This window comes from Pinus tabuliformis, chromosome 2_2 (assembly GCF_031772625.1).
Source record: "Pinus tabuliformis cultivar Carrire ecotype Pingquan chromosome 2_2, CPIR1, whole genome shotgun sequence".
Classification (NCBI taxonomy): Eukaryota; Viridiplantae; Streptophyta; class Pinopsida; order Pinales; family Pinaceae; genus Pinus; species Pinus tabuliformis.
Window position 1 is genome coordinate 136,779,851 of NC_142300.1, and position 18,605 is coordinate 136,798,455.

An 18,605-nucleotide genomic window follows, 5' to 3' on the forward strand; every position below is an offset into this window, starting at 1 on the left:
TATTTATAACCTTTTTAACTAACTATTAATTTAAATTAATTTATTTTATAATTTATTATATATTTCTAATTATAAGTTTACAAAATAGTCCCTTTAACTTTTGTTTTAAGAAGAGTATAACTAACTATTAGTTTAATAATCAATTGAATTTACTTAATTAAATAAAGGTCATGCCCCTAACCCAGTCCAACGAACTGTTTCTCGGTTAAAGTTAGCCATTGGTCAATATAGCCATTACCTGGTCAAGAAATATAGCAGTTGTATGTTTTGCTTTGACTATTTAATATGCAAGCTAGATTTGTTTCTTCAACTTGTCCTGACGATGAATCACACTGGTTGGTTCGAAACGCGTTGAAAAATGCTCTATCATGTGATTTACATTTGTTTTTTTAAGTAATCAACATTAAAAAAAAACAACTTGACTTCTTTTTTTAAAATGGTTTACAAGATAATTTTTTATTTATTTTATTTTCCATTTTTTTTAAAATATGTTTTTCTTACTATTTATTTGTTTATAATTTTTAAGTTTTTTTTTAGTTTTTTAATTCTTATTTTTATAGATTATTTTTTTTTTTAACATTTTTATGAGTGATTTTTTTTTTTTATGTTTGATTTTTTTTTTTTAATAAGTATATATTTTAATTTATGTTTTGTTATTTTTTTTAATTTTTTTTTTTGTTTTGTGCTTTTCATTGTTTTAATTTTTAATTTTATTTTATGTTTTCGTTATTCTTTTGAAATTTTAATGTTTTTCAAGGTCATGATAAAATCTTTTATGCCACTATTTTGAAATGTTGAGATTTTACCCTTCAAAAAAAGTGTTATCTCAGCATCAACACTTTTCATTTTGAGGGTGTTTTTTGCACAAAATTTACCATTGAAAAAAAAGTGTTATTCGAATATCAACACATTTCATTTTGAGGGTGTTTTTTGAACAATTTTTGCACAAAAAATTGGTTTTCACCGCCATTTTTAAAACATGTTGAAAATTTACCCTAGAAAAAAAGGTGTTATTCCAGCATCAACACTTTTTGTTTTTAGCACTGTTCTTGATGTTTTTACGGGGTTTTTTGGCCAGAGTTCCCGTATTGAGTTTATAGTTCCTGTTTCAAAGTTTACATTGTTTTTTCCTCAACTATTGCTTGTTAGCACAGGAGAGCGGCCTGCTTTGTCTTCGAGAAGTGAGGTTCGCATGTCTGGTGAGTGTAAGTGTTACTTGTGACAATGGTTCTTTCACTGTAAAGGGAGAGAGGGTGAGAGTGAGCCCCAAATCAGTTGGGAGAAGTCCCAAATCTGTTAGGAACACATAACACAATAGGACGTGCACAGCTTTCGGTGGAACAATCCACACAAATGCAGTAGTCACAACACACAAGGGAAGACAACACATATAACACTCAATGGATTAGTCCGCACGAGTGCAATGATTGTTATGGCAAGTTTTATGTGAAAGGTCTATCTGATGTTCGTGAGAGTAGTCGACACGGGTGAGACATTGTTAACAACATATACAACACATTTTCATTAACATATGTGTATTACAACAAGTGAATTAGTTCAAGTGTTAAACAAAGGTTCAAGCAACATGCATTACAAGTGTTAAAGATTAGTCTTACAACAGATACAATACATGTGAAAACGTGTTGGCATGTTAGCAGGCTTCTGAATTAAGTGAAAGTTCCAAGACACATTGTTATGCCATACATCACTAACCCTATGTGAGGGGCGTTGGAGCCACTACTTACTCCCCAAAGAAAAGATAATAGACTCTCTTGGCTATGTGGGAGGAGATGAGGTGAAAAGTCCTTTGCATGTACAAATGAGGGGATATTTATAGCCAAGGGTGGAATTGACCCTTGTGGCTATTCGACTACCCTCATGATTGTTTGACTTCCATGACTTCTTGACTTTACATGACTCTTTGTACAATAAGTAGGCCTCCTGGACTTCCATGTTACATTACATTGATTTGACAACATGGCCCACAGTGGAGATGTGGACAACATGACTCATGACATGAATCGACATGACAATGCTGGTACATTCGTGTTGCTGCTAGAGTGCATGTTGAGCTGTAGTGCTGCTGGGTGGTGGATGTCTTCATGGTGTGTCACAACTTCACCTCTACATGGAAAAGTGTGCAAAGTCTTCGATGGTTATTGGTTTGCTTGATGTTGCTTTGGCATGTTGCTCCTTTCTTGTATGTTGGAAGGCTTGATAGGCTCATCTATTCGTGAAAGGTGCAAGTTCATCCATTCGTCCGTCTGTGAGCACATCTTGAATGTTTACTCATTCAAGAGAACATCTCTTCGCATGCATCGTTTGTTTGTCCATTGGTGAACTTGTCCTTTTACATGTGCTCCCTTTGTTCATCCCATTCGTCATCATGCCATGTTTGTTGGTGTACTTGTACCTACAGTCACTCAAGACGAGACGACATCAAATCCATAAACCTCCCAGTCTACCATGACACATGATCATTTCGAATGCAGGTGACCGAGAGAGGAAGCAAGATTGCGAGGCAGGATGATGGATCCGAGCACTGCTAATGAAAACTGCGCAAGAGTCACTTGATGATGAATATGGGCAATCCAAGTCAACAATGACTGTCCACGAGGTTTGGCTTGGTTGGAAGGCAAAACTGCGCAAATTTGGGAGGGACAGTCCGGGCTACACGAAGGCAAGGTAGACAAGATCTGTGCATTTCCTGGAATGAGCGGGTAGCAAGGGCTTGATAGCAAAAATTTGCACAAGTTTGTGGAGGAACAAGTCAGGTTGCATGGAGGATCAATAGGCATAAATTGCGTAGTTTTTTGGAGGAACTAGCTGGGAGCTTGGCTAAAAAAAAATTTAATTCTTGGAGGGAACTAGCAACTGGCTATTGGGTCACTGGCAGCAGAAATTGCGTAATTCCGAAGGGGAACAGGTAGTCAGCTGTTGGGATCTTGGCAACAAAAACTGCACAATTCCTCGAGGGAATTGGCAGTCTGTGGCTAGGAGATGCTGGCAAGAGAAACTGTACCGAGGTTGGGAGGCCGACCTGCTGATCTTCTCTATGCAATTTCTAAGCTAAGCAGACTGCTGGGTAGCAGAGGGCTTGCTCATGAAAACTGCACAATTTTCTGGATGAGTAGCTAGTTGACTGTCGGGAGGACTGGCTGGAAAAACTAAGCAATTTCCTGAGGGGGACAGGGATGGGCAATGGGTGTTTATTCGACCCGTCTACACAATTTATTTAGTCAGCAAAGTGGGAAAGGTCAGCAGCCTCTACGCAATTTTTGAAGGGAGTTAGTCTCAGGGTGGCTACTGGGTCCAACTCTCTGGGTGGCTAGCATGAAGGTTGATTGGATCGCATGCGGGCAATGAAACTTGAAATGACTTACTTGGTGCTTTTGCAATGTTTTGGGTGACAGTCAATTGAGTCAATGGTAGGATGATGGTACGACTATTAGAGGGGAGTCTAGTTGTCGAAAATTCAGCAAAATGACTAAGTGTGTGAAGGACTGAAAGATGCACATGTGATCTTGCAAACACACACCAACATGAATTGAAAACGAGATGACCCAAACCATCCAGACACACATGCTCGACATGACTGACCGACGGTGTGAGTGATAACTGCAACACTTGTGATTAATCATTGATCGATCGCGATGACGCTTGTGCGACAGTGAGTGTGACTCTATGTGTGAGTACGACAGATGCTTTCATAGTGAACACAACATGTACACATGAAGCGAAGACCTTGAGCATGACCAAAACATGGTCACAACCATGAAATTGACATCAACATGCAAAATCTTGGGTGGAATGAACAAGAAAGGTGGGTGCGAAGGCTCACACGAGCTCATGGAGTGAAACTAAGTGTAAGTAACCATCAAGTGAAAATCTCAAGGGAGGCTCCGAATTTGGGTGCCGGCCAAAATTTTGGAGGGTGGTTATAGTTGCTTCAACATACAATCAACACATTACCTGATGTCTCATGGAGCTTTTCCATCACATTTCCTCACTAAGGATGGGACCAACAACATCATAAAACTTTAAAGTACTAGACCCAGAGACAAAGTTACGAATATCCATAACTAATCCATTCCAACTTTCTAGCAATGAGAACAGAAACAACGGAGCCCTATCTTCGTCATCAAAATTTACCCCTACAGAACTTAACTGAATAGTAACCGTGTTAAATTCATTTAAATTATCAACAACATATGCACCTTCTGGCATCTTCATATGAAATAGACGCTTCATAAGAAATACCTTATTTTAGCCCAAAGGCTTTTCTAGTTTGGCCAATGTTGTCATTAAACTTTTTGTTGTTGTTTCCTTTGAAATGTTGAAAGCCATTGATGTTTCCAAACACAGTCATATTGTTCCTAGTTCCTTTCTATCGAGAATATCCCATTCTTCGTCTATCATACTCGTCGGCTTCTTTGATTTTCATGGTAGGTACAAATATTTCTGATACATATAATATTTTATTTGCATCTTCTACAACTGGTATTTTTTCCATTAAATTTCTCGACCCTAAACCTAACATCTTTCGCCATTGCTCCCACTCGAACTAGGAACCCTTATCTCTTGTGAGTTTATCATCTAAATAGACCTTCAACTCTGATACCAATTATTATAAATTAATTAACAGAACAATGAAACATATACAATATTGTGGAAATATTAATATAGAAACACATAAAACAAAAGAAACACAAGTATACGTGGTTCACCCAATTTGGGCTATGTCCATGGAGAAACAACCAGATGTTCCTTTTATATTATCCAGTAAAATGAAGAGATACAACTTACAACAAATTCATTGCAATTTCCTTTTTTCTCTCACAAAATCTCCTCTCCTTCTCTCACTTAGAATAATAATACACAATCACAACAAAATTCCCTCCTATAAACTGAGGGTTACCTTATAGGGAAAAAAAACCTAAATTAACATAGTTTCTGGTGAGCTCCAGTATTGCAGCAATAATGCTGCAACTCATGGGGATTCCTTCTTTAATTTTATCAATCCGGTAGTTCGTAACAAACTTGGAAGCAATGGTGCTATATGCACAAGTACTAGCTCTTACTGCAGGCTATCACTTGATCAGCTGGCGCAAGTTCACTAGGAGCTTAAGCCAACTTCTATGAGTTCTCAGAAGAAGCTTTGACTGTGATGAAAGTGAACTAACTCTATAGGGGCTATTCTACTTGCAGAAAGAGAAGGAAAACGAAAAGGAAATGCAAACCCTAGCAAACCCTAATTTACCCACTAAATCTACTTTTGCAAAAAATAGATGGAAACTACTGAAATGGGTGCCATGGACTACTGAAAAGGTAAATTTCATTTATTCAAGCTACTTCTGAAGAGAAATGAGAAGAAATCATCTTTTTGTATTTTTGAGTATTTTTATGTGAAATTATTATGCTTGTGATTCGACTGGTTGTGACTGTGTATAGGTTTGGTGGCAAAGGAAGATGGAGTTGGCTTTTGCAAAAGGTGAGGAAGGTGTGGAGAGGTCCTAAGAAGCCCCTAGTACCCTTCTTAAGACTTCCATTGCGATCAGACTTGGAAAAATCACTCACAGGAAATTCTACAGGAGACTGCAGGGGATCTACAGGAGGAGGTTGAAAGTGGTTTTTTGGAGGTTTGAACATGGAAAAATGGTTGGAAAATGGAAATGAAGGTTGGATGAAGGTGTTGATAGGTCTATAACTTTGTCAAGGAAGATCAGGAATGAAGGAGATGGTTGGATTTATTCAAAGGGAAAGAAGGCAACTTTGTGAAAAAATGCAGAAATTAGGGCAGATTGGTGAAATGCGGTGAATGAGTGGGGAAATCTTGGAGAAATGAGTTAATGTTGGTTGTTTGATGGGGGGATGGTGAGCTGAGATGTCTTTCAAGAGGTCTACACATTCACGTAGTAAAACTGACCAAAGAAAGAACCGAAAAACAAAGTTTTGTCTATTTTAACCTAAATTATGACCTAAAACCAGAAAAATGCTAAAAAGTATCTTATGAGAAGAGAAGCATGCAAGAAAACCATTGTAAATGATCTAATCATGTGAATCCAAACTAAATCAACTTCTACAACTCGAATTATCACACTAGCAGTTGCATTGGAAAAGCAAAAACTATGTTTTTGGTGGCAGCAGTAGTGCCTTGACCTCAAATCATGGTCCCAAGGAGGAAGAAAGGAGATCAAGACCTACTGTTGACCTTTTTGGACCTTATTCTGTCACTGCAGTAAACTACTTAAGCGACTTGAAGCAAAAACAACTATTCTAACCATCAAAATCAACCTAATTTAACAAAGCAAGATCAACCTAAACAACAGAAATTATCTCATGAATGCAAGCAAAAGCATATAAATACACAAAGGAGGTGTTGGTCTACTTGAGTTGGGCCCCAATCCAAGAGCTTCAACCCTCTATAAAAGATCAATGTTGGTTCAAAACTTGGTTCATCTTCATTTATCAAAAAAATAGCAGTTACATCACAAAACTGTCTTCAAAAAGAGCTCGAAAATGAGTTGAGCACAAAGCTGCACAAAAGTGCGAAAATATACTATGAAATGGCTAACCTACTGAGGCTTGAAGCCTTCTTATTTATACAAGTGGGAACTCCCAACAATCCTCCTAAACTTAAGGAACTCGGTTGTCTAGAACTGAAGATAATAGCAGCCCTATTTGAATTGCTCAGTTGCCCCTTGGAATCATCAATGTGGGTCTTGTACTCCGAGTTGTTGATGAAGAATTCGAAGAAGGGATCATTAATGAAGGAGAAACCCTTCGTACAAGTCCTCATCCATGTTTCCTTGAGTTTGGCTGCCATTTTTCTCATAAATTCCTGGTCCTTGTCCAAAATTGTCCAAAAAATTTGCAATAAACACTCATTAGACCACATGGCAAAGTGACTATCCCCATTCACTCTATTGACATAAATATATTCAAAAACATACACAAAACTATTGAGAATGGTGGATTAAATGAGAATAATAGGTAGGATGAGCCCATATAGTTACCCATTTCTGGGGCTCATCATCACCCCCCTATTGAATGGGTTGCTCATCCTCTGAGCAACTAATCTAGTTCTTCATCTTTAATAGCTCTAACATATTCCCTGACATCCCAAGCCTCTGATGTGATGTTTTTGGGTGGATGAATCGTTCTTGCGGACAAGACCGATCTCCCTAGTATCTAATGATATCTAGCGACAAGCAAACTAAACAAATTCTATCTTTCTCTAAATATGGAATTTATAAATAAAGGCCAACAGGTGTTTTAGGCCTACCTCAGGTCTAGTGCTAGTTTGTGGAAGCCACACTCTATTGATCCAAATGAGCTCCCTTTTAAAGAATCTGCAAACACAAACAAGCACACATTTTAAATAGCACCTGCATAGCCAATATAATAAACCATACTTATCATGATGATCAAGGAATTCATGAAATAAACCATAGAAGACAATTTATTGAGAAAAATGAATCTGATTGTATTAACTTTAATCAAAGAAGAACTTTACAACCTTGGTGCCTTGATGCTGTACAAGCTCCTCCCAAGGTCCAACAAGAATCTCCTCTACTTTGACAAGTTTCACTCTCTTCCCAAAGAAGCCAAAAGGTATGTAATCTCTCCTCTCAAGCTTAACTAGGAAGTCTCAATTCCAACAGCATTTACCCTAAAAAAATGTTCAGCTTTCCACCTCCCTAGCAACCAGCCCAATGCCTTAATTTATATTGCAGAGGAGGGAAGTTACTAGGTCCATATTCAAAGGGATAGAGCCCTCCTTCAAAGGGATAAGCTACTCTCATCAAGGGGTTAGCTCCTTTAGTTATGGGATGCATGAACCACCTAGGAGCAAACCAACCACGTAAAGATTCCTTCTAGAAGCATCCAGAATTAACCGAAAATGAGTTTTTAAGAATAAACTTGTGCCTTTTTTACTTTCACAGGGGTCCGCACCCACTCCTTTAGAGATAGAGCGAGCAGGTCCGCAGGTAACATGACCAAGGGGTGTGGGACCACAGGTAATGATAAGAGAAAGTGCGGAACCAGAGTTTTATAGATTTTTCAAAGAATTCCTCTCATTTGCAAAGCTTGACATGAAGAGCTGAGGTTTGAGACTTGCAAAGGAGGACAGTATGAGTGGTGATAGACTCACACTGGCTGCAGAAAATCATGGTGACAATATTTTGTGTAACAGATTGCCCCCTAAAGTGTGAAGTCTGTAGTAGATGAGGATTTCATTTATCATCTAGGAAGAGTGAAGTACTTTATCATTTTGAGGATCATCTTTTGGAGAGCCTGGTTGGAACCTGTAAAAACATTCAATGCAAAATATATATATGAGATCATATCATCGCTAAGGTAGGCATTCCATACTCAGATCAAAACTGACTAGAAAACTAACTAAACTGCTCTGATATAGGAATGATCTTGTAATACATCACAAGTAGACACAGTATGGGCACAACCATCTGTTTTATAAATAGTCTACTGTATAATGAATATAAAATTCCTCGCAGCCTGGATGGTGGAAACTAGATCCAGGGTCTTGATTTCTACTTCTCGAAATAGTATGATTCTATCCATGTGAATGAATGTGTCGAAGTCGAACATGGTAGAAACCAATTGATTACTAGTCAATGATGTAAACTGTTAACAAGTGTGAGAGAAACCACCATTAATGTCAATGGCTCTCAAAGTACTCAGTACAATCCATGAAATGTGAATAGATGTGTTGATGTCGAAGATATCAAGGACCTTTGATCGAAGGTCAATGATGCAACCTATCGTCGAAGGTGAGAAACCTACCATTGAGGCATGCAGATCCCAAGGTACTGACGGTTTCTAGATCATCTTTCTAGATAATGAGCTGAAGTCGATAGAAAGTGATCCGTCATAGGGAAGCCCACAACACGAAATCATAGATCAAGTTTGAAGAAATGTAGTTGCAACGACTGACTCAGGGATGGTCAAGATGGATGACAGATATTTTGCAGATGAATGGTTTATTTGCACTAACCTCTTGAACACATAACGACACTGCAGATGGTTTGATGACAATTGACCCAAAGCTAATACCCAGAAACCGGCTGAAGACTTTCAATATGGTTTGATTAACTGTTAGGCAAAGGATTTCCCAACCCAGGTGAACAAAAAGTGTCATGTTCAAGTGTGGTTAAATGTTTTTCTGAGACACAAAGTATGAAAAGCAGGTTCATTTTTATCTTTTTTCCCCCACCATTTCTGGCAAGTACCTCTTTATTTTTGACAAGCTTGAGGAGGATAACATTTGCTTGATTATAAGCTCATCCTTTGGATGAGTCCAACATAGTTTAAATTCGAACCCTAAGAAGGAGTGGTCCGTTCCTGTTTGTAATTGAACAGGTCCTTTACTATTAAATTTTAACGAGTCCAGTATAGGAGAAACTCGGTGTTTTTCAATTTTAGGGAGTCTGAAAAAAACTTAAGAAAACTCCATGGTTGTCCTTTTTCGTAAATTTGTGTCTCCCAAGCCTGAAAAAAGTATAAAATAATACTTGAGAGGACCGCTTGACCATTACGATCAAGGAGTACTTTTCATAATTAGTGTCTCTGATCCAAAAAAGTAAAAAAGTAATCAATGACACATCGTTTTATGACCAATATCGAATTTGAAACAACAAAAGTCCGACAATCTTTTCATGTTTTTACAGTCAGAAAAGAGCTATAAGTGGACCATCCTTTTAATTCCATTTTAACGAGCTTAGAAAGAAAAACTTGGCAATCTTTTCATATTTTAGGAGTTAGAAAAGAGCTTAAAGGTGGCTCTAATGTTTTTTGTCGAAAATGATCAATTTTGCCTAAAAAATCCGTTATCCTACACAAAAGCTCAAACATTACTCATATCTGTTTAAAATAAATAAAGATGCTTCAAAAGTTACCTCTTTAAAGTGAAAAATAAACAAATTAAAAATTCATTTATTCAAAAAAGCTTATGAAAAGGGCTTTTGTAAATTCATTTTTACCTTTTGACTTCAGAGTGAGAAAGCTAGCTTTTGGGTAAGAAACTTCCCGTGAAGATTGTGGAAAATCCGTCCGTTGGAATCGAACACCGTCACCTCCAGGTAATCCACATCACCTTACTCTTACATTTCAACCATTTGAAATTTTGTTTTTAGGTTTATATTTTGAGTTTTTGGAAAAAAAATGGTTTAAACGCCCGCGTGCAGGGGTCCGCGAGCGCAGCACGTGAAACCTGCGGACCCTGACGTTTCCGCATGCAGAAAAAAGTCAGGGGGCCCGCACCTATTGTATAGCCAGAGTGCGTACCTATGCACTGTTTCTAACATAGAGGGTATGGTCCCCGCGGCATATGTTCTAACATTCCAAATTTTCAAATATTTGCCTAAAAACTTTGATTTAAGATGTTCTAATCCGCTTCTTCTTTGAATGTAGGGTATACATTATGCTTAGCTGGTAGGAACGGGAGCACGAGGATGTGGATGTTGCCGCACTAAATCATCAACCCTCAATAGATGCATTGAGGGCATGTGGGCTATATAATTTCTAGGCCATACCTGGCATGAGGGCCCAAGTAGACTTTTTGTAGTGGCTGGTAGACAGGTGGAATGTGCAGGACCAGTGTTTCATTATGGGTGGCCACCAGCTTGAAATGGAGCCGGAAGACATTTACTTTTTGACTGGTTTTCCTAAGAGAGGTGAAAAATTGACTCTATTCGGGACTAGGCTAGGTGGCCAGTCTGTCGATAGCCTCCGACTAGAGTTTTGTAACGGCCAAACCAAGGACAAAGGGATTGATATCAAAACCATTTCCCATCCTGAACTCAAAGTGATTGCATTTACTGTCACCAGGCTCTGTGGAAGTGCAACACTACATATGGCCACTGGATCCCAAATGCGGATGGCAGTAGACTGCTTTCGAGGCACCGTCTTCAACTGGTGCGACACTGTGTTGGCTAATGTAAAAGGCCAACTGACTAGAGCAAAGAATGGACAACTGAAAAACTTTGGATATGGTTTGTTAGTTAGCTTTGGTCTAGAGAGGGTCCCAATGTTGGTCCCACAACATCTTTCTGTTGAAGCCGGACTTCCTCGAGAGCCCAAACTGATGCGTTGGGTTGCTGTTATGGCCCGTCATCCCGAGGAGGGAACAGAGGTTGTTCGATTTCCTCCTAAGTATTTTCATTGGTTGGAGAACCAAGTTTTTGCTATTCAAGATTTTCGTTATGCTGGGATGGATTATCGTGGTGACCCAGACATGGCTCTTCCACCAGGAGACCAATGGGATGACTCAAGTAAAGTCATTTTTAAATTATCCCAAAATTGATAGTGAAAAATTTCAAATGCAGATGTAGGTCCACGGCGACTAGCCACTCTCCGGCCCTAAGAGAGGAAACAACCAGCTGCAGCAACACCAGCCCCACGAGACGAATCTACAGAGACCCTGGCCGAATTGGAAAACCATATAGAGCGTTTGAAAGCAGACATTCCAGAGACTAGCATAGATGACATTCCTCTTAGGCTACAACGCTATGTGATTGGGGTCCCATGACCTTTCAGGAGGTTCCTGTGTAGGGTGGCCCGTACAGTGGTTTCTTATTGTGATCATCACTAGTGATAGGATGATTGCCTGCTGTAGACTCATATGACATTTTCACTTTTTTTACTATCATTTTTGCCGATCATAAGGTGTTTTTCAACCTATGATCGAAGACGATTTATATTTGACACACTTCTATGTTATGCTATATCACTATTACCGGCTATCTTGTAAAACATGTTATGGAATGTTTTTAAATTTACTTGTTTGATTATTGCAAATGTCTACTTAACATTCGGAAGAATGCATCTGCTAATGTATTTAAATATCTTGGAATATGTTGATATTCAATATAGTCAAATTCACATTCCAAGAGACGAACTCTAAAAAATAATCTTAATAACACTGGATTTCTAATGGCATACACTCTATCAAGCTGTAACATAATGAGTTCAGAATCTAACCTCACAATCAAACTCCGAATCCCAAATGAGATGGATTCAGATAATAACTCAATCACTGCACTATACTCTGCAATGTTGTTTGTTGTTTGACCGAGGCTTACCCCATGCATAGATACCAACTCATCAGAGGGTGAATAGATAACCCAAGCTGCGGAAGAAATGTTCTGTGTATTACGACAAGCACCATCAGCAAAACCAATGCATGTTCGGAGAGACGTCGACATCTGCAATATCAAGAGTAAAATCAAGATAAGCAGGAATAATGACAAAAACACTCTCTAAACTAAGCACACTTTTCTAATCTAAAACACACCAGTTAGAAAGAAAACTAACCGAACTAAAAATCTCCACACCCAGATTTAAGCATAATATCTTTTCAGGTAAAGACCATTTCTGGGTTTACCTAAAGAGACTCCATCAAAGTCTACCAATTCATAGGCCCCTTTTGCCAGCTTTCACTTAACAACATAAGGACCATGCCACATGAGTACGAATTTTCCAGTGCCTAATTTATCATTTGCTTGATCGTACAATAAGACTAGGTCTCCTTCCGAAAAATTACGAGGTGTAACATTTCGATCATACTGAGCTTTAATACGTTTGGCATGAGCTTCGATTGCTAGTGCAGCATCACGTCGATTCTCATCTAGCTGAGCCGAGTACAACAAACGTTTCTCCTCTTCAGAAGTGGCTGGAAGTAATTCTATGGCCATTTGCAATGATGGGATTTCGCATTCAATGGGTAACATAGCTTCCAAACCGTAAACTAGTTGGAAAGGAGTGAAACCAGTTGATGTTTTTACTGAGGTTCGATACGCCCACAGCGCTGAAAATAAAATGTTATGCCAATTCGACCTATGAATCCCAATGATTCGTCGAATCATAATGACTACAACTTTGTTGATGGCTTCAACCAGACCATTAGCCTATGGATAATATGGAGTTGAACTATCGTGACGCAGGCCAAGTTGATCTGTTAGTTTAGTCATCATAATATTTCGAAAATGACTCCCATGATCAGTGATAATCGCTTGTGGAACACCGAACCTAGCAATTATATGATTGAAAATGAAAATCACAGCAGTTTTTCCGTCTGCCAAAAATGTAGGCATTGCCTCGGCCCACTTGGTAATATAATCTACCACAAGGATTATATAAGCATGCCCCCCGGTCGAGTGAGGGTTACATGTAATAAAATCGATACCCCATTTCGCGAAAGGATCGATGGAAATTATAGGGTGCAGAGGAGCAGGTGGAGTGTGCATGTTTCGATCAAAAATTTGGTAGCTGTGGCATTTTCAGACCGAGTTAATACCGTCTTTAAACACAGATGGCCAGAAATAGCCAGTGCGCAATATCTTTTGGGCTGTGGCAAACCCAGACATATGACCGCCACACGCTCCAGAGTGACAGTCATTTAGAACCCTTTCAGCTTCCTCATGAGTTAAAAAACGTCGGAAAACAGAGTCCGCCCCATGACGATAAAGTGTATCTCCAATAATTTTGAATTGTTGGGATTGGAATCATATTTTCTGACGCTGAGATCTTGAAATTTCAGGTCGAAAGGATTGGGTTTGGAGATAAACTATGATATCTACATACCATGGATCAAGAGTGCTGATTAGAAACAAGGATTCATCCGCAATGGGCTCTTCCGCCACAGTTTCAGTATCAGCACGCGGGAAGTCACACATCAACTCCGCAAAAACTAAATATTTCTTTGACTTAGATTTTTCAAACTCCAAGTCAAATTCCCGCAGGATAACAATCCATTTGGAATACTTGCCCCCTAGCAATTGTTTGGTCAAAATATAGATCATAGGGTCGCAATCGAAAATTACAATAGTTTTGCGTAGTAAAATGTAATGAAAAAATCGTTGGACAACTTGAACAGCTGCCAATGCCAATTTCTCCACATGTGAATATTTTAGCTTAGTTGGATTCAAAGTGCGACTAAGGTAATAAATCACATGTTCACTACCGAATTCATCTTCCTTAACTAACACCATTCCGATGGTGGAATGAGAGGCGGCGAGATATAAGAAGTAGTCCTAGTTGTAGTTGGGAGGATGCAATAATGGTGCATGGGTCAATGCGTGTTTTAGTGCATCAAAAGATTTTTCAGCTGTCTCATCCCAAAAGAATGGAGTATTATGTTTCAACAACTGGGTAAAACCCTTTGTTATCTCGCCGTAGTTAGGGATGAATCGACGTAAAAAGTTTGCTTTCCCTTGCAAACTTTGGAGTTGGCGCAGAGTCGAAGGAGGAGGCAATTTGACAATAGCTTCAACCTTCAAGGGATCGATGTGAATTCCAGCTTTCAAAACAACAAATCCCAGTAACCAACCCGTTTCTATACAGAAAACACACTTTTGTGGATTCAACCTAATTCGATAATGCCTACACCTCATAAATATTGCTCGTAAATGGATGAGATGATCGGCTCGATGTAATGAATGAGTAGGTAAATCATCGAGATAGGGTTGCACAATGTGCTTGATGTCATGAAATGCGTAAGACATGGCTCTTTGAAAAGTTTCACCAATGTTCTTAAGCCCAAAAGGTAATTTGCAATAAGCAAATGTTCCCCATGGACAAATGAAAGTCATTTTTGGTTGATCAGCAGGTAGAATGTTGATTTGATTATAACCTGAAAAACCATCCATAAAGGAGAATATTTCACTGCCGGCACAATCATCAATGATTTGATCGATATAGGGAGTCGGATAATTGTCTTTTGGACAGGATCAATTAATATCCCTATAATCGATACATATTCTTATTATTCCTTTTTTTGTTAATAGGAACGATATTCGATACCCAATCTGTTAAGGGAATTGGATAAATGAAACCTGCTTTAAGTAATTTTTCAACTTCTGCTTTAATAGCAGCAGCTTTTCGCGGGTGGATCTGACGCAAACGTTTCCGGACGGGTTTAGCATCTGAGTAAGTTTTGATTTCATGAACAACAATTGCTGGGCCAATTCCTGGCATTTCCTCATATGACCAGGCAAACACGTTGCAGAATTCTTGAAATAGGGCCTTATATGTTTGAATTTCATCTTCCGTACAAGAGGCACCTATATGAATATTTTCAACAATTCTAGGCTTAACCGAAATGTCAATAGGAATAGTTCGAGAAATATTTCCCAAATTTAACTTAGAATCAGGATTTTTCAATGGATTCTGAGGTTCCTTGACATAATCAGTTGTAAAAATAGATGAAAAATCATTTTCAAAGCGATCAATCTCAGGTAAAAATGAAGATCTATGATGAAGATCTTCCCATGGTAAATCATCAACAGACAAGATTTCAAGAATTTGCTCATCAGTGTGAACAAGTTCGGAAAAATTTGTTGAATTTGAGTTTGATGTTGAAAGTGATTCTTCATGGACCACATTCATTAAGTCAATTTCGATCGAAGAAGGGTTGGAAAACGACTGTATGGCCTGATATGCAATTTCATATGGACTCAAAGGCATAACATCACCAAATGAATCTATCTCAGATTCGGAAGGTGCGATCCAAGGATCATCATAAACAATAGTGTCTGATGGAATCATATGAATGGTTGCAGGAGAAGGCAATACGTTAGGAGGAGGAAAGGAAAAAGTTCCTAGTAAACTAGAATCTTTAGCTAGTCCTACTCCAACATCCTTATAAGGGATAGTTGTTTTACCGACATGCTGGATACTTTCAGAAGAGGCTGGGTTGGATGAAAAGTAAGTTAGCTGGTCTATAGTTACGATATTTCCATTATGAGGAAATTTTATAAGCTGAAAGAGCGATGAAACAACAACTGTCATAGCGTAAGACCAACTACGAACTAAGAGAAAGTTGTAATCTAGAGGGGCATCAACCACTTCCACATATAGATTAACAGTTTTGCCTTCAACCCCTATAGGTAAATCCTGTAGAATGCCAAAAGGATGGAACCCATGGCCGTCAAAAGCCTTTAGAATCGTCGGGGATTGGTTAAGTGTAGGAGAACCAAGCGATCTCTAACACTGGATCGACATAATACACGTTGAAGCTCCCTCATCAATTACAGTCCTATAGCAAGGTCTATTTTTGACTAACACTGGAATCTGGAAAGCCATTTGATGAGGTAAGCGAGGTGTACTATTTTCTAAATCGAAGATTATAAGGTTCGAGTCCTGAATATCAACAGCTCCTATAGCCGACAATAGCAATTTACGTTGTGCTAGACATGATTGCAACACCTCCAAAGCCGACATTGCTGAAGGTGAAATAGCCAAATATTCAACAATGTTATAGTTCTGAGCAGCTCTCGCATGTGGATTGAAAGCTGACTTTTGAAGTATACCCTTGGCGGGCGGTTTGATTACTAAGTCTGGGTTAGGTTTCTCGATCTATAGTTGATCGGAACCGGGAGTTGAAGTTGATGGATCCGAATTAGAAGATTCTGCTTCCTTACCACCAATAGGACTTTTACTTCCATAATCTTGTGATCGTGTCGCAATCCTAACATGGGACATCATCATTATGGGTTCTTCTGAGGCATTTGAGGAAGAACCTATCATCTTACTGTCTTGGCTAGGAAAAGGATCCTTCAAAACAATAGGCGTTTGAGAACCTTTGATGATTTTCGTAACCTCAGTGCGATGAGGGCAGTCTCTTGTAAAATGATCTTCATCACAAATGAGACAAGGATAACAAGGTTTGCGTTTCTCATCAGTAGATTTTGTTTTTTCTGGTTTCTCTTTCGAAATTTTATCTGTTTTATTTTTCTTCTTCCCTTTCTTTTTATCGCCAGATTTTGATTTGGCCGTAGATGACTGTACAACATGAATATCGGCAGAAATTTCCATGGAAGAATCTCCTGTCGGGGAATTTGGTAAAGTTATGATAGGAGAAGAATTCTTGGAATATTTCTTCTTACTTTTGGTATTAACAGTACCAATCATACCATCAGTGACATGAGACCCTGAAGGAGCTGCAGTTATTTGATTTTTTTTAGGAAGATCAGGTATTTTCTCATTAATGTACCTGACTACGTATAAACGAGGTCAAGGTACTGAGCTTGAGCAATTACTTGCTCTTCATTAACGACTCCTGCCTTAGCTACATCCTCAGTGATTTTTGGTAATAAAGATTTAACAAACCATTATGCTAAGATCTGATCCAGAACAAAAACTTTCACTAAACACTGTCGACGTGTCCATTCATGAATGTGATCTGAAATGTAAGTAGACATTGACTATTTTAATGACGTTAATAATTCCGTGCCATTGTCATATCTGACTGGAAACTGAAAATGAGTTAAAAACGAAGTAGCTAGCTGACTAAAATTATAAAAAGAGGCTTGCAGTAACTCAATGTACCACTTGGCCGCAAGACCAATTAGAGTGCACTGAAAAAGCCGTAAACGAATTGAATCATCTGAAATGGAGTTAGATGCACACCAGAGGTGATAAGTCATCACATGGTTCGATGGATCCTCTCCTGATTTACCTTCAAACTTAGGGATGTCACTGGGCAACTTATTCGGCATTGGCGGCCAAAACAAAAGATAATTTATCAGATCATTCATAAGGCATGACAAATCAGGCAAATCCAAAGTTGCAATGAAAGGTAACTGACGATTAGGGTCTAAAAAACCCTAGGTCATGAGACCAGCCCCAGGAGGAGGATATCCAGGATAACTAGGAATTGGAATTGCATTTGGGATATTATATCCTCACGGAAAACCAGGATTAACCGAACCGTACTAAGGTCGTTGAGGTTGCTGATAAGTATATCTAGGGTACGATTGATACTGATAGACTAGGTTCTGCACAGTAGGACCGAATTGGTACTATCCCTGGTACGGTTGATAAGTAAATTGAGGTTGACTTGTGACAACCGTACTTGGACCAGGTTTTCCTACAGGCATTTGAACCGAAGTCTGAATGGTGGGTCCAGACTGAGGTAAAGATGCTTGAGAAATTGATGCGGGAATAGTAGAAACCGAAGTTGTCGATACTCCAGAAGTAGGTGGGGTAGATGAAATAGATGTTGCAGCAGTCGTTTGAGGCAGAGTTCAAGGCGAACTAGGCCCAGGCTGAGAAACTACAGAAGGTGCAGAAGTTTGAATAATAGGCTTGACAGGTTGATGGGTTGAACCAGAAACCAAGGGTTGTCTAGATTGAGATGACAACTGCACATTCGATTGCAAGATCTGTTGAGATTGAGATGGATCCCACACTAAGTTCATTCCGGGGTATGGACACATAGAAGGTTGAGCATATTGAGGACCATAACCGGGTTGAGGGTAGGGTTGATAATTCAAAGGTACATTTCCAACTCCTTGGACAAATGATTGACCTGAAGGTGGTTGGAAACCTTGGGTTGGGTACTGACCTTGAGGTTGATAACCTCGAGGCACGTACTGATACTGGGGTTGACCTTGAGGTACATATTGATACTGGGTTGACCTTGAGGTACATACTGAGTCTGGAGTTGACCTTGAGGAATGTACTATCCCGAAGGTATGTACTATCCTTGAGGTTGCCCCCCAGGTGGTAATTGGGTACCTTGAGGTTGCCCCACAGGGGATAATTGAGGACCTTAAGGCTGCCCCCCAGGCAGTAACTAGACA